Here is a 21984-nt window from a genome sequence, read left to right as displayed (position 1 = left end):
TCCCGCGTGGATATGCTCTTCCCCTCAATGGTTGAATTGGTGCAGAGGGGCCTTGCACTGGCCCTCTGCTCCACAGATGAATTTCAAACAAGCCATTCTTCCCAAGGGATGTTCTGTTATTTATGAATCAGACTTCGTGTGTAGTTGCCTGACTTTCTTCCTATGTTTGTTCTCATTTCAGGTGTTGGTAGAAGGCCTGGAATGTTTTACTTTCCAACCTGAGTTGGCTGACAAATGGCCTTGTGAAATTGGTAGCTTTTATAGCTAGTTCAAATTGTGATTTACTGCTTTACAGAGTTAACCATCCCAACAGCTTGAATGCCAGCCATTTTCAGAGACATTAGCCTATAGCTTGCAAGTTTCAGAAACAGTAAAAATCCAAAGGACTGGACAGCACCAGAATGTCTTTCTTCTCAGGGCTGCAGATTCACTGGAAGTCATTGCCATCTTCTGGCTGTAGTGCGTTGGTCAGATCAGTCCAGTTCCAAGTGTAGATGTGACCCCATCACATGTAGCTAGGTCCCTTAGCAGCAGCATCAACAGTTGGACCCAGGATTGCATTCACAGAGAGCCTGAACTAAACTCTTGCACTTGGGCTGCATCTACACTGACAATTTTCAGAAATTGGAGCAACTGCAAACAGCCTGCAGAGCGAGCAACCTAGATAACAATAGTAAAAATGCTGGCAGTGGAACTACAGTGGCGTTTCCACCTTTGCGAGTGGAATTGCAGTAGTGCCAGACTGATGATGATGGGAGAAAACTGTCAGTGCAGAAAACCCTTTGGAGGTGGTTCCTCCAGGTTAAGCTGAAGGCTCAATAGTAAGGACTGTGGTGTGCTGTCCTGTGGATAACTTTGGCCTCTAGCACTGCACTGAACTTCTCAGAAGCACTGAATTTTAATAACTAGGAAGAGGGCAAAGCAAGGGTTCCCGAGAGGAGGGCAGACATTAAGGACAGTAGGAGGGAAGAGTTAAGGGTGATGGTAGGTGGATAGTGAGAGCAGAGAGTTTGGTTAGGGTCATGGTTTAAACTGAATGATCAGTATCTTTCAATGCCATTAAAATTATCATTTTAATGTTAACGTCTCCAGCTGTTAGGAAGCCTTGTTGTGTGAAGCCATCACTAAGTGACATTATTGGGTTACACAGCAAGTAGAGGAAGCTACACAGTTTTAACTTGTTTTGGTTTTTTTGGTAGATACATATCATCTGAGTGGTGTCATGGGAATTTGTCCTATAAAATCACCCTCAGCTATTTCTATTTTGAAAACCATGAGCAGTGTAATAACGACTCTCGAGCTTCACCCATAACAGAAATATGCAATCTGACTACTGAAAAAAATTTACTTCCTCCTGTTCTGTTTCTCTTCTCTACTCCAGTCTGTACATTTGGTACAGCTGAGCATTATGTTCTCACATCACATAGCTGGTGTGAACCAACTGGGTTTTAAACTCATTATCTCTGCATGAAACAAAGAAAATATTTCTCCAAGTAAACCAATCAGCATGGGAGAACTGAGGAAGAATCTGACAAATTACTTTTTCAGGGTCTGCCTTTATTGTTTCTGAAATACAAAGCAAAAAATAATACACCTAAAACATTTCACAAGTAGGTGATACATTGAATAGGGAATGTATTCAAATTAAATACTTCGTTTCGTAAGACAAACTGTTTTTTTAAAATGTACTAAACCATTTTAAAACATTTTCCTGATAATGCTGTTACCCACATTTATCATATATCAGCTTTTATTTGAAATTTAGTTGTCTAAACTGAGAAATTGAGTTTCACAACTTTATTTAACTGCATGAAAAATGAATCTAAGAAACTACTGTAAAAATAAGTGCAAACAAAGTACAGTTTGGTCACTTCTGGCCCATACTCTGCACTGGGATACATTTATTTGCACTGTTAGGCAGAGCAAAGTGAAAAGATCCCACACAAATGGGTAGCAGAGAAGTCCACTTGCGGAGGGGAATTTCCTGTTGGCATAAAGCCTGGGGAGCCAGCAGAGGGGCATAAGGGATGTGCGAGAGGATGAGAGGGTGTGGCAGGACAGGTGGGCTGAGGGGTTGAGGATGTGGTGGAGCAAAGCAGAGCTACATCCATTTTCCACTAGCATACAGTCCCTGAGCAGGTTAAAAGCAATGGTTAAACATTCAGATACAGCTTCCATTGTTGCTATCCTGGTGGTGAATTACAGGTCCCATTTATCAGTGTAAATAAGATTCTGAAGGGGAGAGAACATTGAAGGATCTCCTTCCCTCTCTCCTGCTTTAGGTGCCTGATAGGGCTGTAGAATGCAAAGGGTATGTCTACACAGCAAAGAAAAACCTGCAGCTGGCCCATGCCAACCAAGTTGGGCTTGTGGGGCTTGGGCTGCAGGGCTATTTCATTGCTGTGTAGACTTCCAGGCTTGGGCTGGAGCCCAGACTGTAGGATCCTGAGAGGTGGAAGGTCCGCTAGTTGCAGGTCCACACTCCTGACAATGCCTCCTCTTCTGAGAGTGCATCCCAGGGGCCCTAGGGCCAGGCTTGTCAGGATATATTTCATGCATCTCCTATTGCAGGTCTGGGATGTGAATATTTTCTACTGGTTCCCAGGATCGTTCGTCATGACTGTAAACCCCCCAGTCCACTATGTATATGTACAAGATGGGGGGTTCTATATCCAGAAGCCTTAGAAACTTCTGCCACAAACAGGAGACAAACAGAGCCCTGGTCTGACGCAATACACACTGGAAATCTGTGAAAACAAAAGCATTCTCTAAGACAAGGTGAGCCATTTCCATGGTAGTAGGGACAGTGCAGCACAGGACAAGGTGTGCTATCTTGGTGAAAAGATTGACTTAGATTGCTGTGCCCCTGAGAGCGTGGCAGCTACACGATTGAAGTCCCTGGTCACAGTGACCTATAGCTGAAATGGGACAGGCAGGGGCTGGAGAAGCCAAGTGATTTAAAGCATGGGTTCTTGATTTGGGCACAAAGATTGCAGAATCTCATATAGTTCGTGACAGACATGCATAGGCCAAGCCACCAGAAAGTCCCTGACACCAAAATCCAGTCCTTCAAGTGGCTGAAGTGACGAGCTAGTCGTGAATCATGGCATAACTTGAGGATATGAAGCCTGAGATGGCCCTCCAGAACATAAATAATCTGAATTTGGCCACAGATTGGGTACTGGCACCATCCAAGGCCTGGCATATCCGAGTGGTGCACAGGTCATTGAGCAACAAGGAATGGATAGATGACATCAGATTGCTGTCTATTGTCCTGTTTAAAAAATTGGATGCATTAAGAATCATGGATGGAGTTTCCCTGCCAGAGTCAATGTACTTATCCTTATGGGACAGGGTATTGGCCTTTCCATTTCATGACCCTGTGTGATAGGTGACTATCAAATCGAACTGGGCAAAGAAGAGGGACCAGCAGATCTGGCACTGGTTAAGATGCCTGGCTGTCTGGAGGTATTTCCGGTTCTCGTGAACGGTAAGGACCAGGACTGGGAACCTGGCCCTTTCTAGGAGATGGTGCCATTCCTCAAAGGCTACATTGATGGTTAACAGCTCCTTGTCCTACATATTATATTTCCTCTCCACTTGAGTTAGCTTGTGTAAGTAGAAGTCACAGGGGTGCAGTCAGCCATGGGGGCCTGCTGGCTGGGACAACACCATGCCCAGAGCTAAGTTTGACATGTCGGCCTCTACTGTGCGGTTCAGTGGGTCAGGATGTGCACTCTGATGAATCTCTCTTTTAGTTGCTCCAAGGCAGATTTGGCTTCTGGTGACCAGGTGAACGAGACTCCCTTAGGCAGAAGGGCAGTCATAGTGGTAACTAAACTAGAAAACCCCTTGATAAATCACCTAGAAAAAATGATGAAATCCAGGAATTGCTATACCGTATGGATGTTCCTTTAGTGCGGCCCAGTAAGATATGGCTGTCATCTTGCCTGGGGCCATGGTTAGCCCTTTGGGATAGATGATATACTCAAGGAATTCAGTTATATCTGTTGAACTTGTTATTCAGATTTAGCATACAGATGATCTGACAGTCTCTCTAGAATGCTGATGATCATGAAGAGCTTGGTCTTCTGAAAGATGAGAATATCACCAAGGTAGATAATTAGAAAATAGACTAGCATGTCCCTGAAGATGCCATTGATGAAGTGCAGGAAAGTCGCTGGGGCATAACTAGATATTTAAAATGTCCGTAATGGGTACAGAAGGTCTCCCTTCCTAATCTGCGCCAGGCTATAAACTGTGCAGAGGTCTAACTTTGTGAAGACCTTGGTGGAGTGTAGTTATTCACAAAGCTTGTTGATAAGGGGCAGGGGATACTAGTTCCAAATGGTATCCTTGTTTAGCACCCTGTTGTCTACACAGGGCCACAGAGATCTGTCCTCCTTTACAAAGTAGATTGGTGCCCCAGAGAGCCTGTGGCTCAGGTTCTGAGAGGGAGTAGACGTGACTGAAAGGAATCTCTGCTCCTGGGTGAAGGTCAATGAGGCAGTCATAACTGTGATGATGTGGCAAAGTGTCTATATTCTTCGTATTGAGCATGTTGATGTCCTGGTATTTGCGGGTGTTGCAGAAGATGAGGGAGAAAATGCAGAGATTCCCTGTGAAATAACAGCCTCGGTCTTGGATTCTCCAAAGAGGCAAACCGAGCTGCAGAGGGCTTATGATGTGGCTAGGCTGGGGAGACAAGGCTGCTGACAGTGCAAAGAGATGATATGTATTGCACTGGTCCTCTAGCAGATATGCAGAAAGAGGGTGACAAACCAGGTCAAGCCAAGGATAACTGGAAAGTGTGGAACCTTAGAGACTAACCAATTTATTTGAGCATAAGCTTTTGTGAGCTACAGCTCACTTCATCGGATTGTAGCTCATGAAGCTTATGCTCAAATAAATTGGTTAGTCTCTAAGGTGCCACAAGTACTCCTTTTCTTTTTGCGAATACAGACTAACACGGCTGCTACTCTGAAACCTGGAAAGTGTGGGTTTTGGATGAGCCTGAAATGGAGGATTTCTTGATGACCCTGGAGGGTGGTGACCTCCAAAGGGGCAGTCTGGTGGGTAACTGGGCCCAGTGGGAGGAGCGACCCAGCAGTAGACTCCACCGAGTCTGGAAAGCTTTTATGCTGGACAAGGACCATATGTGCTTGCACACATCCAAGTCCATGAAATTACCAGAGGCCTCTGAATCCACCAGTGCTTCCAGGTGGTAGGAGAGAGCTCTCCCATCACTGTAATAAAACTACCGCCGTGAGGGGAATAGCTCCCAGCGCTGTAGCACTGTCTACACTGCCACTTTACAGTGCTGAAGCTTGCAGCGCTCGGGGGGGGGGGGGGGTTTCACACCCCTGAGTGAAGAAAGTTTCAGTGCTGTAAGTGGCAGTGTAAGTGTGTAACAGACCTTGTAACACAGGATAAACACGACAGCTGCCGTTTACCTTCCTAACATTGAAGTATCATAGTTCTGTTTTCTCGTATAGTGCAATATGAACTTTACCTGGCTCCATCTGAACTTGAATTGAACCTGAATATTGATTAATTTTAGCTTCATACATAAAGTTATATACAAAAAATGTTAGTCTGCAGTAGCCACATTACCTGCTGTTTTAAGGGAATAGAATGAAAGTCTGATTCAGTAAAGAAAGCTGCTGCCCCAAAGATCCATCATTTATGTGGCAATTTTTTATATGTTTTCATTCTAAAATAGGGGGTTTTTTGGGCTTGCTAATGAGCACTTGAGGATTTGATTTAGCTTCTTGGAATGGCTGCCACTTGCTGTTAGAATGTTAATCTGTCTAAACCCCCATTCAGCTCCACTTGTTTGGAAGTCAATCACCAGGAGTCTGCATTTCAAAGAGATGCCAGTTAATGCAGTCACAACAGAAGAGATGTTTTGGGACAACTCCCACAGCTCAGGGTAATCAGAAACCCGGGCCATTAGTCAGTAAACAGGTTTGTGTTGGTTTCTAAGAATGAACAAAAACTGAAGTAATCAAGACTGGGAGCAAATGCTGGGAAGGCAGGGGACTGCTTAACTGCAAACTTCTTATAAATCATGAAAGGGGTTCTACATTTGCATACTGCACTCACTTGGCATAGCCTCCTCCAGGGACTAGCCCTGAGGGTAATGACACATTGGCAAGGTCAGTGTAGATGTGCTAGGGTGCTGGAGAAAGATGGGACTTTAGGGTGTCAGAGGCAACTGATGGATATTATTTGGCTTTTCAGAATTAGACAGCTGATTTCTTTTGCAGTCTGCTGGCAGTTTCCTAGCCCTTGCTTAGAGGGGTAGACAACATGATGTGTTATTTCACAAAACCCCTTGCTAATGATATTCTCAGAAGTCCTCTGTGATACCCAAGGTAGTTTATGTGGACGGTGAACTGTACCTATATAACTTTTTGGTCATCCCATAACGCTGTTTGTAATGTCTATTTTTTAGCTTCCTTAGCATGTTCAAAAACCCCAGAGCCAGCTCTCTACAGCCCCAAGCAGCTGCCAGTGTTTGAAAAGGCCAGAAAGGAGTGAAGTGCTCCACTGTTGTTGGCCCTGTGGGAGGGAACAGAGGGAATAGTTACAGAGGGACCCTTTAACTATTAGTCACTCCTAGGCATGGTTACACAACCATTACGTGAACTTTCTGTGTTTAGCCAAGGGCATACCCTTGTTTATACTTATGTCACATTTCTGCCAGCAACCCTGCCACACCTCCAGCAATTAGGTGGATATCAAATGCACCTACTCCAGTGATTAATGGCAAACTGCAAATTACTCCCTCCAGGATTATTGAGGGAGAGGGGAAAGGGATACAAACATACAACTTTCCTATCTGAACGTACATTTTCTTTTAGAAAAAATGTGTCCTTCTCAATTCTATGGTAATCAGCTGCATGTCAAGCAAAGGAGGGGGAGTTGAGAGGGAGATTCCTGAGGAAACTACAAGGAGCTACCCATAGCGGTTTTCAAATTGTGGGTTGGGACCCCAAAGTGGGTTGTGAAATGGGGTTTCCAGGGCTGGTGTTAGACTTCTTGGGCCCCGGGGCCAAAGCCTGAGCCCCGCCACCCAGGACCAAAGCCAAAGACCAAGCCCCACTGCCTGGGGCAGCAGGGATCAGGTTGCAGACCCCCATACCCAGAGCTGAAGCCCTTGGGCTTTGGCCACTCCCTCCCACCCAGGGTGATGGGGCTCGGGTAGGCTCAGGCTTTGGTCGTCCCCCCTCCCAGGGTCGTGCATTAATTTTTGTTTTCAGCAGGGGGTTGCGGTGCAATGAAGTTTGAGAACCGCTGCAGTGCTAAAGCAATTCAATAGGAGAACTGTTCTCCTACATCTGATGTAGAGAGGCAGATTATTTGTGACCTCAGAGTGGAAGCTGGGAACTTTTTGAGTTCTGATCCTGGCTTTGCCTCTGACAAACTGTGTGACACTGGGCCAGGGGCAGCGAGTTGTATGGACCCGTGGTGCCCGGGCTCCAGCAATATTCAGGGCCCAGGGGCCCAGCTCCACCAATGTTTGGGGCCGGGTCTCTACCCCGGCCCCACCTGCCACCCCCTCACACCTCCCCCGAGTGTCCCCTGGCACCCACTTGCTGCCCCCACGCACCTCCCCTGGGTCCCGGAGTGTCCTGCATCTCCCCTGCAGCTCCACACTGACTCTGCTCTCCTGGCTCCCGGCACCCCAGCCCTATGCGCTTCCTCCCAGAGCCTACACCCCTCACCCCCTCCTGCACCCCCACCCCTTGCCCCAGCCCTGAGCCTGCACCCAGCACCCAAACTCCATCCCAGACCCTGCACCCCAGACCCCATCCCCACCCAAACTTCCTCCCAGAGCCCAACCTCTCACCCCTTTTGCACCCAAACTCCCTCCCTGACCCTGCACCCTCCTGCACCCCAATCCCCTGCCCCAGCCCAGGGCCTGCACCCCAGACCTCATCCCCCAACCCAAACTCCCTCCCAGAGCCTTAGGCAGGTGGGGTGCAGAGTTGGGGGGGGCAGAACTGGGGGGGCAGATTCTGGGCACCACCAAAATTTCTACAAACCTGCCACCCCTGCACTGGGTAAGTCATTAAACCTATCAGATTCTCAACCTGTAAAATGAGCATAATAGAATTTACATGAAGTTAATCTGGCAGTGCTGTAGAAAGTTTAGTGTGCAGCATAGCATCTTTACAACATTCAAGAATGCAGGTTCGTAAGTAATCTTTTGGTTTGGATTCTGAACTGGTAAAGCCAGCATGGGGCTAAAATCTGTCTGTGGTGGAGGGTGCTGCCCAAGCTCTGAAAGTTTAAGCACAGGAGCCACTTCAAGAAGATGAGAGTGTTCAGGTCCATTTTAAGGATTGAACCTGGATCTAATATTGGAATACCCATTTGTCCTAACACTAAGAGATAAGAGCCAAAGGCTCTTGCAGGGGACTGAAGAGAAGCTCCTGAAGAGACTGTGGTAAGAATTTCATTTAGCGTATTATTTATTATTGCAATATCACCTACAAGTCTCAAACAGGTTGGGAAACCATTGTGCTAGGTGCTTGTGAAGGAGGAGGGACTCACTGCTAGATCACCTCCTTGTGGATAGACATGCATAGCTGCTTTCTCCCTGTCTGGCACCCTTGCCAACAGCTGCTTTGGTCCTATGGTGGTCCACCTTGTCCCATGACTTGTCTGTCTGGCCAGCTCACAATTTAAGTCTACCCCAGCCAGAGTAACCAGGCTTGGGAGAAGGGGTGGGGCGGGGCTTTGGACGGAGTAGGGGCAGGAAGGGGTGGGGGTAGGGGTTTGGGGAAAGGGATCAGGTGGGGGCGGGGCTGGGGCGGAGCATCCCCTGGGCCCAGAGGAAGTCGGCACCTGTGAAGTTTATAACAGCCCCTTCTGCTCTCAATTTCCTCTGTTTATAGTCCTCTCTCTGCCCCTTCTCAGGTGGGCTTCATCCTCAATCATTCTCATGCTCTCCCTCTAGGTGTAACATGGTATGTGAAATGGCCTCTAAGATCCACATTAACCCTTTTGGAGCCTGTGTGGTTACACACCCCATCACAGTGCTATATAGACACAAAGAGTTTACAATCTAAAAAACAAGACACACCTGGTGGGCAAAAGTAAAAATGGGTGGGAGGCAGGTTGGGCTGGGGTAACAATGATAAAAGCATGGTAGTGCCCAAAGGACATGTGAGGCCTGGGGCCCCATTGTGCCAGGTAATTCCTAAGTATAACACATAGAATGACATGTTTCCTGCCAGAAACTACAATATAATTTCAAGCATGATGCACAAGTATGTGTAACAAACACTAGGAGAGAAGTGAGCAGGGAGGATGAGAAGTAACAGGAATATCATTGCACAGCTACATAGCCTAACATTGAGCAACTGGTGGTTCCTAAATGATGGTTCCAAATCATTTACAAAGCACAATATAAATAAATATCAGCAATCTCCACTGGTCCTACACCTATGTTTGTACTACTGTAACACCTAGAGTACCACCTGAGCTCAGGGCCATGTTGTACGTACACTTAGCCCTGGTCTACATTGCGGAGGGGGGTCAACCTAAGATACGCAACTTCAGCTACGCGAATAGCATAGCTGAAGTCGGCGTATCTTAGGTCGACTTACCTGGCCATGAGGACAGGAGTAAGTCGACCGCTGCTGCTCCCCTGTTGACTCCGCTTCCACCTCTCTCAAGCTGGAGTTCTGGAGTTAACGGGGAGCACGTTCGGGGATCGATTTATCACGTCTAGATGAGACGTGATAAATCGATCCCTGATAGATCGATCACTACCCGATCCGGCGGGTAGTGAAGACCTGCCCACAGCGAGAGAGTCCCAGCCCTGAAGAATTTACAATCTAAACTGACAAGACAGACACAAGAATTAAAGGATGAGGAACTGAGGCTATGTCTATACTGGCAACTGAACGACAAAACTTTTGTCTTTCAGAGATGTTATAAAAACACCACTCCAAAAGGCAAATGTTTTGCCGATGACTAGCACCAGTGTTACCAGCTCTTTGTCGGCAGGACTGCTCTCCTGCCAACAACGCTAACGCCGCTCGCTATGGGTGGAAGTTTTTGTCAGCAGACAAACAGCGGCTACACTGCGTGCCTTTTAGTGACATGGCTGTAGCAACACAGCCAAAAGCTGTGTACTGTAGACATAGCCTGAGTCAGGCCGTGTCTACACTACAGACCTTACAGTGGCACAGCTGTGCCACTTTAAGATCTCCCATTTAACCGCTCTATGCCGACAGGAGAGAGCTTTACCATCGACATAATTAAAACACCCCACTGAGTGGCGGTAGCTATGTTGGCAGGACAGCATCTCCCACCGGTGCTTCTGTCGCTGTAACGTATGTCGCTCAGAGGGGTGGGGTTTTTTCACATCCCTGAGTGACATAAGTTATACTGACAAAAGTGTGAGTGTAGACAAGGCCTAAGTGACTTTCTCAAGGTTGCATAGGGAATCTTTGGCAGAACTGAGCCTAGATTTCCCAAATCCGGTACCTTAAGCACAAAACTACTTGTCCTCTTGAGTCTTTTTCAGCCATTCTCTGTCCCAAAGCAAATACACCACTGGAGCAGAGCACTTGAAAGATGAAAAGTGCCACATGTTAATATTACATTCAATTTCTAGAGTAAAAAGTGTGTGTTTAGAGCCAAACAGTTGTTCCAGCAGACAGGAACTGTTACCAAATGTACGTGAAATGCCAAGTCCCTTTGAAGTCCCTATAACCAGCAGTGGCCTGATCAGATTGAGACTGTCATGGAAAGCAGCCAACAAATGTCCTTCTTGTCCAGGGTGTTGCCAGGATTGTTCCAGGAGCAAGACATTTCCAGCAATGAGGTTTTGTTGGAAAAGGAAAGAGCGTAGACTGCAGCTACTAAGCTTAGCTAATGTGGTTTGCTTGCTTTGCTTTGTGATGCTGAAAATCTGTTCTTTGTAATGTTACGCTCACATTCATATGCTATGGCAAAGAACATGGTTTTGACATGCGAGACAAATGAGTGCCGAGTCTATTTGTTATACTGATGTTTTGTGAAAGGAGAGAGAGACAGTAGTCATATAAACAAATATACATGAAACCCCTCTTCATTCAAGGTAATGTGATTTTAATTATAGTGTCATGCAAGGATAAAGCCAGAGACTTAAGGAAGCACTGTGATTCTAAGCTGCTGTAGCCAGGCACACATTTATGTCTGGAGAAATTACTCTTTGGACTGACATTTCTCATCATGCTTATTGTCAGCTAACAGGCAGTTTAAAAAGAGTTTATCAATTTCTGTCTGACTTGAGTTTTCTGAAGATGAAAATGTTTTTTGCCAGTTAAGAAATATTCAGATGGCACAGTAGCCAAAAAATCTGTGGCTATACAGTTCCACGCAAAGCCTCTCTGTGCAGTGAGCCTCTGTCTGGCCTCTGAGATGTGCAGGAGACATGGACCCTCTGTGCAACATTTTAAAATCATCTCTCCAGCCAATGAAATAGAACCACATTAATTCCACTACAGGCAGGCCCTCCACAGCTGGGGAAGGATAATTAAAAAATAGATATATTTCAGGCTGCTTCAAACTTGCCGTGGATTTAGTATGCAATGAAAATCAGGCATGTATAAAGAAACTTTGTTTGAAAGTGCTTGAAAGTATCATCCTGTCTGTTGTAGCCTGGTTCTTTTAGCAAAGGAATTTAATGTTTACAAAAATTGATAAATTTGATTGCCTCCAAATTTCACCATTGGCTCCATCGTATATAACGGGCAAAACGAAACCACCAGATCCATACACCCCTACTCTTCAGTGGTGCAAAATATAAACAGATCATAGCAGGTCAGGTCCATCAAAAATAACTTCTGTTAGCCAAAGTAAAAATGAATCCTACATTCCTACATCTACAAGAATTCTTACCTTCCACCTCTTTAAAGAGCCTGATTCAAAGTACATCAATGGAAAGACCCAATTCACATTGGGTAAGGCCCAGAAGACTCCTGGATCATTTGGTGTCTTTTCAGTCTCTCTCGGGAATTAACAGTGGGGCACCCGTTAATCTTTCAAGTTGTCTCAAAAAGGAGAAATGTAAACTCCAGCTCTCTTAGGCTATCCAGGATGTACCCGATTTTTAGGAGTTCAGTCTGTCACAAATTTGGTCTTTCAGTATTTTTGCATTACAGCAAAGCCTTGTTTAACTGAACTCCAATTAACTGAAATATAATAGTTTCCTGTGAATGATAGCTGTCAATGACTTGATTTAAGCTGTAAGCTGATCTGGAATTTATTTAATAAAATTTCTATTTGCAGAAAACTGCTGGGTAAGCCTACTTATTTGTTTAATACCACCCTATAGCTAAAATCACAATAATAATGCAGGTTTCAGAGTAGCAGCCGTGTTAGTCTGTATCCGCAAAAAGAAAAGGAGTACTTGTGGCACCTTAGAGACTAATACACTTATCTGAGCATAAGCTTTCGTGAGCCACAGCCCACTTCATCGGATGCATCCGATGAAATGAGCTGGTAGCTCATGAAAGCTTATGCTCAAATAAATGTGTTAGTTTCTAAGGTGCCACAAGTACTCCTTTTCTTTTTGCGAATAATCATGCAGAGTTGTTCATATATGCAACTGTGAAGATTTACAAAAAGAATTGTACCAGTATGAAACTGGGGTAAACAGCACTGGTACAAGTCTCACTTTACACAAATGCACTACATCCACACTAGCGGTTTGTACCAGCTTAGCAGCACCAGGGCTAAAAACCCAGTGCAGACAAGCCCTGACATTCATCAGGTTCTGTAATTTGCTCCCTGCACTCTTTGTACCATCCCTATCTCAATTGCCTGGAAAAATAGGCAGGTTTGCAATGTGCCTGAGAGTCAAGATGCTGGGATTCTATTGATCAATGGGGAAAGAGTGTTCCAAAGCTCCAGTTTACTGAAGATGTCCCACTTCCAGCCCCCTCCTGCTTAAACTTAGTGTCTTGTTAGCTCAAACTGATCTTGTTATCTTCTCTCTTTCTGTAGCACCAGCATTGTAGTAACTGGAAGCTGATCTCATCTACAATGGCATTGCATGAGGAGAGAGGCAATCTCAAAGGTAAATACTTCTATAACCTTTCCCCATGCATTCTAGTCCATCTTCCTGAAAATTTGGGCCAAATCCTGGCCTTTACTCTAGTGGGAAACAAAAACAGAGTGGTGTCACACCAGCTGCAAGTAAATTTCCAGAGATTTATAAGACATACCCCATGCTTCTTTTCTCCCAATGGTTACTGATTATTTACTATCAACTAACAAGTTATATTGACAGGGAGCTTTATTACTACAGTACTTCTGACTCTCAAAACTGTAAGCTAAGTAAAAACAGCAATAGATATATGAAAAACAGGAAAAAGCATAGTTATTCCAGAAGGACACTTAATAGGAAGGAAAAATTATAAATCCTCTTCTTCGAAATAAACCCTTGCTTGTAGAGTATGCAGTACTGTGCACAGCAGCAAGTCTAGACTCTTGCACAATCTGACATCACACCAGTGTGTCTATGTGGATGATAGAGCCAGCCCAGCAATTGCTCTTCCTTCCCAGGAATGGTTCCAGTCTTCTCTTTCCTCAGGGCCAAAAAGGCAATCGATGTTCTCCCCACCATCCTTGTGAATAGGTGCACACTTCCTCTGCTTGAAGTCAAACTTGCAACTACATTTGAGCACCTCTGAGCTCACAGCCATACTACCAACTGATGTTGTCAATTACCCAAGTTAGAAAACAGGCCTCCTCTGAAACTGGGATTCCTGGTTTGAAGAGTGGCTTTCTGCTGACCACAGGGCCGCAGCACTTGCCTAGAAATCAAAACGCAAGCACAAGGAAAAATAAAAGTTTTACGCACTTAAGCTCTTTTCAGTGCAGCTATTTAATATCTTTACATTAATATGCTGTGTTGTCATAAATATAAAGGGAAGGGTAAACCCCTTTGAAATCCCTCCTGGCCAGGGGAAAGCTCCTCTCACCTGTAAAGGGTTAAGAAGCTAAAGGTAACCTCGCTGGCACCTGACCAAAATGACCAATGAGGAGACAAGATACTTTCAAAAGCTGGGAGGAGGGAGAGAAACAAAGGGTTTGTGGGTCTGTCTGTAGTCCTCTTGGCCGGGGACAGAACAGGAATGGAGTCTTAGAACTTTTAGTAAGTAATCTAGCTAGGTATGTGTTAGATTATGATTTCTTTAAATGGCTGAGAAAAGAATTGTGCTGAATAGAATAACTATTTCTGTCTGTGTATCTTTTTTGTAACTTAAGGTTTTGCCTAGAGGGGTTCTCTATGTTTTTGAATCTAATTACCCTGTAAGATATATACCATCCTGATTTTACAGGGGGGATTTCAAAGGGGTTTACCCTTCCCTTTATATTTATGACATGTGTAGATGAGGATATAGGCTGATACAAAATTGAGAGCAGGACTCCCCCTGAATTTTCAAAACAGGTATTACAGCTACTCTTTTATTTTCTCTATGGCCTGGTCTACACTGGGGGAGGAGGGGGGGGGAGTGTCGATTTAAGTTACGCAACTTCAGCTCCATGAATAACGTAGCTGAAGTCGACATACTTAGATCTACTCACCGCGGTGTCTTCACTGCAGTGAGTCAACAGCTTACGCTCCCCCGTTGACTCCGCCTGTGCCACTTGCCCTGGTGGAGCACAGGAGTCGACAGGAGAGCGCTCGGGGGGGGGTCGATTTATCATGTCTCTAGATGTGATAAATCAACCCCTGCTGGATCGATTGCTGCCTGCCGATGCGGCAGGTAGTATAGAATCATAGAATATCAGGGTTGGAAGGGACCTCAGGAGGTCATCTAGTCCAACCCCCTGCTCAAAGCAGGACCAATCCCCAACATACTCTATAACAACAAATGGTCTCTCAGTAGAAGTTGCCAACATACTTCTCAACAGAAGCTCAACTCTGATAGTGTAGAGTGGGACTTGGAGAACACCAGGTCCCTTGTTCAAATGTATTAGAAAGCAATGTCTTTGAAAATTACTGTACAGCTGTTTTAAGGCAAGCTCTATAATTTTTAAATTGAGGATTAATTTAATAGTGATCTGCAGAAGAAATATACTCAGAAACCTCAGGTTACAAGTGATTAACATCGTCTTCCAAATAATAAATCACAATGTATATTATTGATATAACTCTTCTGGATGTCACTATAATCAAAACTGAGGCCTTGACTACTATACAAAATTAAGTCGACTTAAGTTAAATCGATAAACAGCCAGTGGAGTAATTAAAGCAGTGGTTCATGTGCACATTGTGTTCCTTCTGTTGGTGTTGCATGTCCTCACCAGGAGCGCTTCCACTGACTGAAGTGGGACCTTGTGGGGCACTGACTCCTGAAGCCCCTCTGCCCTGGGCCTCACAGCTGGAGCTCACACACCCCACCCCACCCCACCTACCCTGGGGCTGACAGCCAACGGGCAATGTAAGTCAGTGCTACTCAAAGTGGTGGTGCGCGGACCAGTGCCGGTCTGCGAGCCATTGGCTGCCAGTCTGCGCGCACATTAGAAAAAAAAAATTGCCAGTCCCCCACATCAGATAGCTTGAGAAGCACTGATGTAAGTAACGCACTGTCTACACAGACACTGCGTCACCCTAACTATGTTGACCTAAGCACTATGCCTCTCACAGAGGTGGGGTTATTAAGTCAATGTAGTGGGCGACTTACATGGGGGGGAAGGGGCGGGGAGCACCAATGTAGTGTAGACACTGACAGAGTTAAGTTGACTTAAGCTGCCTTACATTCACCTAACTCTGTAGTGTAGACCAGTCCCAAGAATGCTGTGTTCCTTTTCCCATCACAAATGCACCATGTGTACATTGCACTGTACTCTGTTTGGCTTTCCTGCAAGACTTCAGGGGGAGGAATAAAACAATAATTCCAGACCAGTTATGAGCCTGATTCTGCAGCCCCTCTGTATGTTAAAGGCCCATTGAGCTCCATGGGAGTTCAGCTTGTGCAGGAGTTATGGAATGCATCTGTAAATGTACAACATTAAAAGTATATGGTAATTATTGAAAATTATTATAAAACTGAAAGGAGAAGGAGGTGTAGCCTTGTGGCCTGACCACAGGGGTGGAAGCCAGAAACCCCCGATTTCTAATCCTAGCTGAGTCAGTTCTGACACAGTTTTCCTTTGAGACTTTGCAACATCTTGCCTCTTGGTCTCAGTTTCTCCATCTGAGAATGGGTATAGTAATACTCACCTGCCTCAGGATACTGTGAAAGTTAGTTAGGGAGAGATTGTGACTAGGCCAACACACATCCACAGTGGAGTAAAAAGCCCTCTACCTGGGCTACCCAGACGTTGGGTGCAGGTACACGGGAGTAAGCAGAGCTACATGCCTGCTTTATACTCTCCCTGGAGCAAGAGGGCAAGGAAAATGATGTATTATGGGTAAATGTTTTAGTTCTCTAAATGTGTGGATGGGATGGGCATCATTATTAAATGAGGAAGAAGGGCAGGATAGAGAGAGGGAAGGAGAGGAGGTTTCGGGCAACAAAAAGGTAAAAAAAGTTTTACGAGAAATAACGCATGCATACACCCACCTGAGCTTCCTTCCCTTTTATCACTGGACTCATATGAGCTCCCCTGGTCCTTAGCAGGGCTTGCACAGTCTCTTTTCCCAACAGGTCGAGGATATCCAGGACTTCTTTCCTGTTCCAGGCAGGAGCATGTCTAGTAGCTCTGTGAATGTGCAAGTGGCATGGATGGATGCTCACAAAGGTGGGCTAGTTGGTGTAGTGTAGACCAGGCCTTACACTCTCCCTGGAGCAGGAAGCCAGGAATCAGCAGGGTACTGGCCTCCAAGAGCCAGCATGGTTAGGAGAAATAAGATGGAGCTGGAGGGGAACTGGCTCTTTTCTTCCGTGTTGCTGCTAGTGCTGTACCTTACTATGGACTGCATCCCTGAGATACAATTTAGTCCTTAATGTTTCTAAAGTACTTCAGAAGGACCTGCTGCCACTCCCATTGAAGTCAAAGGAATTGGGATAAATCCACAAGTTCAGAAGATTGCTATTCACAGGGACTGAAATGAAAGTGGAGAAGCTTAGGCTCAGATCCACAAAGGGACTCAGGTGACCAACTCCCAGATTTAGGCACCTAAATCCCAGTCTTAGACTCCACTGCGATCCACAAAACTCCCATTTGGCTGCTGACTAACTCTGTATGTGCCTAATTTCACTCAGAGCCTAAATTTTCAGGATCAAAGTTCCCTAGGCACCTATGTTGCGGTCTCACTCTAGGCATCTGAAAACCTATCTCATGCCTAAGCCCCAGTGCAATCTACAAATCAGGGGAAGATAAGCAGATCCATTAGGTATGCTCGGAGCAGGTCTATTGGATCAGGCGTCATTAAAAATCCAGCTAAGGGAGGTGGTGATGTCATCCAATTTATAAATTTTAACCCAGTGGTTAGCATACTCACCTAGGATGTGGGAGACCTAGGGTTGAATTTTCCCTTCTGCCTGAGGGGGAGAAAGGAAACCCCAGGTCAAATCCTATCTCTAAGGGGACCACACCTACGACTGAACTATGGGATACTTTCATGTGGGGCTCCCTCACTCTCGCTCCTGTTGAAGCTGTTCCACCGGGTATAAATAATTAAATAGTCACTAGAGCAGGAAGACTGGACCCTGGGTCTCCCACAGCACCAGGAGGATACTCTAAGTAATTCTCACTTTCTTTCTTTGGCCCAATGGCTACTTAAGGATTTATACATAGTGGAACAGCTTCAATAGACAAGATTGAGGGAAATCTATATCAAAATGTTCCATAGCTCAGTGGTTAGACCACACTCCTGAGAGGTGGGAGACCCCTCCTCAAATCCTTTCTCACCTGCAAGCAGAGGGGGGAATTCCTATATCCTGGGTGAGTGCTCTGACCCCTGGGCTAAAAGTCATCAAGTGAGTGACAGCATTTTCTCCTCCAGCTGTTTTGCATGGAGTGAGGCAGGCTCCTCACTCATTTGCATAAGAAAAGACTTAGTTGCCTAAGGCTCCTGACTCCAGGAGAAGGGCTCCTGGCTGTGGATTGCAAGCAGAGACAGGCGTCTCCCTGCAGCCCAGGCTTAGGCGCATAACTCTGTGAGATAGGTAGGGCTTAGGACCTCCCACTCTCATTGGTATCTCCCATTGGCTAGTTTAGGAGGATCCCCACCTACCATGCTGACTTTTGTGGATCCCATTCTAAGGTGCCTGTCTCTTTCTGTGCATTGAATAAGGGAGCTAAGGCACCTAACTCAGGCTTTGTGGATCCCAGTGTTGCGCCAATGTTTTTCTAGGCACCTATAAGTGAGGCATTGCAACATACAGAGGTGCCAGAACAGGGTAGGCCAGGGGGCCCATGGCCCCATCACTTTGGGGAGAGGGGCCTGAGAGGAGCGACTGGAGTGGGGGCAGGGCCTCAGAGGAAGAGGTGGCATGCGGGGGGCTGGGGTCACAGTTCGGGTGCCAATGACCCCCTTTTAGGGACTTTGTCGCCCCTGGCAACATCTAAGTCCCTTTATGGATTAGGGCCTGAATTTTTTTAATTTATAGAAAGATTTACTGTGAACAACTTTTTTATTCTTTGCAGGTGCAGAGTACATTTATAGCCAACATGCCACTCCCATAAAACACACCAACTACATAGTGCTGAAATATGGCTGCCATGAACAGGTGTGATCTGATGGAACAGGTAAATAAAAGTTCAATAAAACCTTTTTGTCTCAGTGAGCCTAGTTAGCAATGAGTTTTTGGGTAAGTTCCTGGTCCTTGGTAGAGGAGTTGAAGGAGATCTAGAGATGTAAGAAATCTGGAGGGTCTTTTTGATTTTATTTACTTTCATATTTTTAAAATCTTTCAAAGCATTGACAGGATATCTGTCACCTAACCTCTCCAAATATTAAAATTATTACAGCCACACAAACAAAACACACCTATAATACCAATAAATGTTACTTTTCTTTTCCAGTGCTCTGAACTTCTTGGGGCTATTCCATGAGCTAAACAATGTGTTTACATTTGTAAAGAAGGGAATTATACTAAATTAAAAACTCTCTCTATATGTAAGTTATAGATTCAAGGGTTATATTATAGGGTAGGGCTAAACAAAACTTTCTCTGTCAACTTTTTTCAAATGGAAAATTGGGGTTTCAACCAAATGAAAATTTTTTCAGAAAGTATCTGCTGTCCTCAGACTTTAAATTTTTCACTAAAAAACCAAAAACCTGAAAACCAAAGCCAAAATTTTTTGGGTTTTGCCTGAAAATGTTTTGGTTTTTCAATAAAAAGTTAAAAATATATATTTTCTAGAAAATATTTCATAGTGCATTACAGTGAGCGATTTTAAAAAATGAGACAATGCTTTCCAGAGGTAGGTGGAATTCTTATCCTGACATGAAAGGAAACAAGGACAGGGTCTGTCTTGTGGTTAAAAATCTGAACAAGGAGTCTGGCACTCTATGGTCTGTACCCCTCTCTATCACAGTGTTCTTTTGTGACCTTCAGGAAGTCAGTTGACCTCTCTGTGCCTTGGTTTTCCCATCTTGAAAATGGGGGTAAATACAGGGCTGTTGTGAGGTTCAGTATGTTGAGATTCTTGGATAGAAATCTGCTATATAATGCAGAATTTTGAAATTTTTTGATGAAAATAATTGCATATATTTTTTGCAAAAAAATTATCCCATTTTTGATCAGCCCTACTCTGAGTCCAAAGCATTAGACAAAATACAAGTAGAAAGCTCAGTCCTCAGTTGTGAATTCTGTTTTTGTGCTGCTGAGGCAGTGCAGAGCAGCCAGAAAGCTGACCTAAAAATGACAGCCAAGGATTCCCCCCATCACAAGGGAATCCTTGCATGGCACAAAGCTGACATAGCTGGCTCTATACCACACCCTTTCCTGGTACAGAAGTTTTTTGGGGAAGGGGTAGAGGTATGACAAGATTCTTTATGCTCCAGATCAATTGCCACAGCTGCTGACTTTAGGTAGTGTAACTTAGAGCAGCCCTGAAGCTGCTCTAAATTATGCTGAGAGTCTTTTCAGCCCCCCATTTGGCCTAGAATCATGAGCAGAAAGGTGGCGGGGAGCACCCCTTTCACCCTCTCCTGCATATTATTGAACCGAGACAGAGCAGATTTAAGAACTGTACTTTAAAAGCAATAAAACAGAAATTCATATACCCAATTGTACGTAGAAGACGGGTCTAAGGAATGAAGAGAAAATTAAGTCAGAATGGGTCAAATTCTGTTATCATAATTTCATTATCTTTATTTCATTGGAAGCACACCACATTTACACCAGCATAACTGAGGTCAGACTTTGGCCTTCTGAATTCAGGATGCATTCTGCCTGATACTTTAAACTCTGTTAGAAATCTGGTTCTTTTCCAAGCATTTGAAATACTAGGATATAGTAATAATATTGATCACTCTCGCTCTTTCTTCTTTCTCTGAACCATGGACAATGGCTTTTTCATGTGATCTTAGGACATTTAAGGAAGTTGTTCACAAATGTTAGGGAGGAATCTGTTGAGCTTTGATTATGGCAATTTATGTAATACAGATCTTCCATTTCACTAACATCGTGTCTCAAATGATTAACAAACACATGAGAGCCAGCCCTGAGGTCTTCTGGTGACTCTATGTGCTTCCCAGCAGTGAAACATTTGAATTTGATTCCCCAGCCACACACCCTCACCTTAGAGGCAGTGTGCTCAGCCTCTTGGGCAAGGAATGTGTCTCATTGCTCACATGATACACACAGTGGAAATATGGGAGGGTCCCTTCCTTAGTCAGCCCTCCTCACTCACCCCATTGCATGAGATGTTTGCAGATGCAATTGGGTGCCTTTAGCAGCCCAGTCTTGCATCTCAACAGCAGCTGTAAATTGGTAAATTCCCAGTTCTATTATAAGGCTTCAAATCAGGGCACTGGAGAAATGCGGAGAACATTAACATAAGAATGAGTCTGACTTTGTAATACTTCACAGCAGTGTACACAGGAACAGGCAGAAACACTTAGTAACTTATCAGGATCAACTACTTTAGGGATCCCTAGGTCCCCATTAGTAATAGTTGCAAAATTTCTTGTTACAAACATAGGAGAAAAGTAGAGGGATGCTTCATGTAACTTAGGTTTATTTGTCAGAGAGCAAGGCTCTGTGAGTAAAACAGCAAACTGGTGATTGTCCTAATGCTTCAAACAAGCTAGAGGCCAGATTTGCTAAAGCTGGCAGAGGGCAGTGCAAATTTCACCACCTTACACCAGCAGTACCCCCTTTACACCATGAGACATTTAACCCTTGCACAGGCAGTTGGTGTTTCTACTGTCATCCTCCCACACGCTCTCTGCGGAAGATTAAGAATAGCTTTAAGTTCCACTAAAGGCTCTTTAGATGCTCTGCCAAATAGCCACTGAGGAGATGAATGGATTCTTCCTTTTTTGCCTCCTTTCCTTCCAGCTCTAGCCACTTTTGGATGGTACTGGCCTTCTGAATCTCCCACCTCCACAGGAGGAAGGCTGCAGCTTTTTGTGCCCTCACAACGTCTTCCTTTGGAGTTTCCACCAGCAAGATCTATGCTGGAGTTTACATCTGCAGAAGTCATCATGTGGTGCTGTGTTTGTTTGCTTGCTGAGGAAGTATCCGAGCGTGTGTTTGCTGGGGGGGCAGTGTGAGAGCCTGAGTGAGTGTCTGATTGGCTGCTAGCCTGCAGGGGGCGGGCAGTAGGGTGTCTGTTTGTTTGCGACAGGGAAGCCTGGCTGTTTAAAAATAGCCAGAGCTTCGCGAACCAGCTGAGCGGCGGAGAACCAGCTGAGCAGCGGGGACAGCAGAGCAGCACACAGCAGGAGTTTGCCTGGGAGTTCACCTGGAGGGAGCCCAGTGAGGCTTACGTCTTGCAAACTGCTCTGAGGAAGCTCATAGTAGGAAGGTGATATGGAAGGGGGGGGTTCAGCTGTTGTGACCTGCA

General features: G+C 45.1%; 1 long non-coding RNA gene across 1 annotated transcript; it reads left to right on the top strand.

Annotated features, from left to right (window-relative positions):
• The first annotated feature begins 13023 nt into the window (after positions 1-13023).
• On the top strand, positions 13024-21946 carry LOC311519246. The gene is made up of 3 exons (XR_014711236.1): positions 13024-13084; positions 18613-18714; positions 21477-21946. It is a non-coding gene; the product is annotated as an uncharacterized lncRNA (long non-coding RNA).
• The last annotated feature ends 38 nt before the right edge of the window (positions 21947-21984 follow it).

The sequence above is a fragment of the Lepidochelys olivacea genome (genome assembly GCF_965140295.1).
Source record: "Lepidochelys olivacea isolate rLepOli2 genome assembly, chromosome: 4".
Classification (NCBI taxonomy): domain Eukaryota; kingdom Metazoa; phylum Chordata; order Testudines; family Cheloniidae; genus Lepidochelys; species Lepidochelys olivacea.
Note: the sequence above shows the minus strand (reverse complement) of the source record. Positions and strands in the feature narration are given on the sequence as shown.